This window comes from Malurus melanocephalus, unplaced genomic scaffold, assembly GCF_030028575.1.
Source record: "Malurus melanocephalus ecotype Western Australia unplaced genomic scaffold, MMel_1.1 scaffold_86, whole genome shotgun sequence".
Taxonomy (NCBI): Eukaryota; Metazoa; Chordata; class Aves; order Passeriformes; family Maluridae; genus Malurus; species Malurus melanocephalus.
Genome location: NW_026623318.1, coordinates 1,417,349 through 1,422,031, shown reverse-complemented (window position 1 = coordinate 1,422,031; position 4,683 = coordinate 1,417,349).

Here is a 4,683-nt window from a genome sequence, read left to right as displayed (position 1 = left end):
AAAAAAAAAAAAAAAAAAAAAAAAAGGAACAATCCATGGGGTGTTGATTCAGTTCCTGTATAAAACCACAGAAGTCACTAAAAGCGCTTAAAAGCGCTGGTCACATCTGGCTGCAGGGTCTCTCATTTAAATCCGCCGGCAGCCACCCCACTCCGAGCTCCTTAATTCGATTTTCGGTGCCTGGAGGTGCCAGCATTCCCAGGAAAAGAAAACAACACCCACCTCCGCTGCTTTTCCGGAGGTCTCCTCTGCTCAGCACAGCAGCAAACAGCACAGTTGCTGTTCAATCGCCCGTGATAACCCGGCCAGATAAGAGACTCAGAGGTGTAAATCAGCTCAGCTGCCGGCATTTGGGCTGTTGGCTCGCAATATTTAATTCTGCAGCTGTATTAGGAAAGCCAGATTAGCTGCAAATCCAGGAATGTTCCAGGTGTAACGTAGCAACACCCCCGGAATTGTGATACGCCAGGATTTGGGGCGCAGTGTCAGGGCTTCCTTCAGCCCTGGGATGAACAGATCTCCTCCTCTGGGAGCCAGGCATGACCTGATGGAGCCAGGAATGACCCTGAGTGAGCCACCAAGGACCCTTATCAGTGTCGCAGAAAACGTTTGCTCCAGGTATTTTAACTCTTTGCTGTCCACCCAACTTCCCAAAACCCCACTGAACTAAAATTGACTGGATTTCAATTCCCCTGATTCATGGCCGGACTTTACCGTCCCCCATGGCATTGTTTGGTTACCAAAAACCTGTCCTTCATACCAATGAAGCATTAAACAGCAGGAATTCCTTATCCAGCTGGATGCAGGAGGGGATTTCTCCTTCCAAATACTGTGCGTGCTAAAAACAGAAAAAGCTCCTGTTTAGATACCGTGTTTCACACACAGATTCATTGATTTTCCCAGAATAAACAGTCCCAAGGATCTGTTGATGACATGGCACCTTGCAAGACTTAGAAGAGTCAATTCCAGTGCAATTCAATATTTAATTTCAGCAGAGCTTTTGAGCCTTCTCTTGCCTCGTCAGTGCAACATGGGAAAGCCTCTGTCCATCCAGGGAAAGCATCTCCTGACACCAAAATGTACCAGCCTCTCTTCTGCCTGCACAGTTCTGCAAAATCAATTTGCMAAATATCCCCTGGGAAATTCCCCCATTTTATAAGCCCTGGAGGCAGTCTTCTGCCTTCCTTGGGATTATTTTGCTAAGAAACCCCTTTTTTCAAGGACAGATCTATTAATTTCTGTTATTTCTGTGCTCACTATATTCCTTTGCAAATGAATCAGCACATTCTGGATTTCCCAATGTGTTTCCTGATGTTTTAGTTCTGTTATACATTAATTCTGGAGGTGCAGTTACCTGCCTACATGAGGTTACCAATCACCTGCTGGGATCTTCTGTAGCTTCTCCTGATAGGGCTGACTGCCTGTCCTGATTGCTATAATTTGGGGTTTTTTTCCCAAGCACATTCCACTCTTTGCCAGGTATTAGWGCAGAGGTCCCTTTCTCAGCAGCCTCTCAAGCTGCTTTGTCAGCTGATTGATTCCCTGGAATTACTGGGGATTCTCCAAACTGRTGGGCTTTACAAGGGCACCRCAGCCCCTTCTTTTGGCTTTTGTGGGATTTTGGTCCAATTTCTCCTTTGTACTTCACAGGAACCTAGGAAACCTGGCTGGGTTCAAACAGGGATTACCTAAAGCTCAACATAGTCTTGCTGCAGTGGGGCGCCCTGGTATTCCAGCATCCTGCTGGTGGTATCCAATGTCCTCCTCTTTGTTCCAAACCAGCTGTGCCCATGTGAGGCACAGAGCAGCTTTTGTGCTCCCCGGGTTCAAAACTCGGCACYTCCCACCGCCCTAAAGCATCCTGGCCATCCTTTACTCACGTTGTCCAATGGCTTGGAAAATGCTGTATTCTCCCACTCAAAAGCAGACCATTTCTAACTCTCCGGGTCCAGAGGTGTTACAGAAAAACGCACCCTTAAGAGAAAGCAACCTTTGTATCCCCTGTCAGTGCTGCCAAGGGTGTGCACAGTTCAGCTCCCACTGAATGAATGTCTGGGACTGTTTTATAAATGGCCTTTAAATCTTGTAGTGGTCTCTATTCCAAGTTCTGCTTTTGAACAGCCAACACTGATGTGTTGTTCTGATCCACACTCTTTCCATAACCCATATTCAAAATGAAATTTTATAAGCTTTTGCCAGGTTTTCCTTGCCTCCCCCTCAATAGCACATTGTGTTTGCCGTCCCTGTCTGTGGCTGGCTTCAGGTTTGGGAGGAATCGTCACCAGTTCGGCCACCTTTGTTCACCCAGGCACTTCACAGCCCACGCCAGTGGGATTACAGCATTCCCCACCTCCCCTGGAATTTCTTCCACATCATTTGATCCCTGAATCATAAAGATCTTTGCCTCAACAGCTTTTGATTCAGGTTTTGGAATTTCCCCATTCCAGAAAGTTCTTCGAGCATCCAGTTTTTGAAACAAATCTCTCCCCAGCCAGGGGACTGGGCATTCAGGCAGATACARAAATTCGTGTGTCCCCCACCGCTTTCTTAATTTAAATGGCAATGGTAGTGACAAAGGCCTGTTCTCCCTCCTCCCTGTCACACCCACAACACRTTCAGAGCCCAGTTTTCCTCTGCAGGAATTCTACACCCAACAACTTCCTCCTGCACCAATTAAAACGTTACCATTTCCTTCCCCAGCAATAATAACCAGGGGCTCAGCTGGGGATGGGTCCCCCCATGCCCTTCCTTTCCACTTTAGGTCAGGAACTTGATGGAGTGTTGGGTTTGGGGTTCCTGCCTGGTTTCCCCTGGCCTGGGTACACTCCGTTTCCCAATGTCCCCTTTCTTCATCAAATTCAAATTCAGCCACCAACTAGTACAACACTCAACCCATTGTTTCCCAGTGAGGGGGTCCTCCTCCAATTTCCCCCAATGCTTTAATAATCATCATTACGTGAGGCATTTAAACCATGTGGCATTCCAAACCAGTTYCCATTTGGGAGCATTCCAAAATGTGGCATTCCAGCACATTTAGGAGCTCCCAGCAGGGACCCTAACCCTTCTCTATTCCCACCCTAGGGACCTCTAATCCCCGCCTGGGAAACATCAGGTGCGAGTTCACCCCTTTAAAGGGAAGAGTGCTCTGATCTTCCCAGGGGTGCTGCTCCCATTTCCTGCGGTCCAGGGATTGAAGCTTCTCCTGAAAATCCCTCGAGGTCCCACGAYCCCTCAGATCCATTAAAATTCAGCCGTAAGTCCCATCTAGGTKCCAAAACTGTTACCAAAAATCGGTAAAAATAGAACTCCTTAACACCAAGGAAGCCTTAAGAGGCAGAAATTAATTATTCAGCTGGAGATTTCAGAGGAGATTTCCTCTCGTGTCTCTTGCCAAACACAGAATTCCTGCTTCTTAATGCTACCCTTGTGCTAAGGGAGTTTTATTTTCACCGATTTTTGGTAACACAGCTGGTTTATCCTTAGAACTGGATTTCCCTTGGGAAAGCTGCTGCGGGGGCAGAGGCACCGTGTGACCTCTGAGGATGTGGGAAAATGGAAGGAAATGTCCTTCCGGACCTCAATCCCATCCCCTGGAGAAGCCTGAGGGTCCTGCGGGTGCCAAAGGCACTGCGGATTCCAGGATGAGCCACATCCAGCCTCTCCCTCCCTCCACAGCTCAGCTCCAGGAATGGAATTCCCATATTTTTTAGTGCTAAGGAGATTTAGACACAAAAACTCGTGTCCTTGAGGACACCGCAGTATCCCAACCCCCGCCCGTGCTCCTGGCTCTGGTCTAATTTCAGGAATTTAATTGGGAAAATGTCTCCCAGCCTCGTGATTTCATTTGAAAGGCAAAAAATAAGAGAAAAAGAAAATTGGGGAACTTTCCTGGTTATTTGAGTCCCAAGCACAAAGGACCCAGCCCAGCACCTCCCCCGCCGTGTCCCGTCCTTCCGACCCCGATTCCTGCGGCTCCACCACGTGTGCTCCCGGCACGTTGAACTGGGACATCCCAAAAAAGCCACTGAGGCCGTGGTGTTTCACAGCCGGGGGTGGCAGGGAGGTGACAGGGTGACAACGCCACAGAGCGCTGGGCCGGGAATTCTGGGAACAGTCTCAGGTGGCACCAGGGGGGCACTAGGTAGGATTTTGGGAATATTTGGGGAATATTCCTCCTGGAAAGATATGTCTAGCCCTATGGGATTTAACAGCTGTGTTGATGTGGCACTTGGGGACATTGTCAGTGGTGGCCTTGGGGGACAGGTGAACTGGGGGCGTCTGGGGGTTTTCCCACCTCAGCGATTCTTTGATTCCGTGATGTCCCAGTTTCCCCAGCATGTCCCGCCTTCCCTTCCAGCTCCGTGGGCAGATGGAGTGTGTGGGGGGTGTCTGTCCCCATTTCCAAGGGAATGTGACCATCTGTCCCCCTGCTCGGTGACATCCAGCTGGGGGGACATTCCCAGTGCTCCCAGTGCAGAGCAGCTTCCAGCTTACTGGGAAGGAAGGGGAATTCCCATGGTGGGGGTGCTGTGGGGCTGGGCCACGTGAACTGAGCCATGCTGGGAGCGGCTGTGGGGCTGCAGGTGCCCCACCCCCACCCCGTTCCAACCCCTCTCCAGAGCCTAATTTGCATTTTTTACTCATTTCTACATTAACTCAAAATGTGGTGGGGTTGTTTATTTT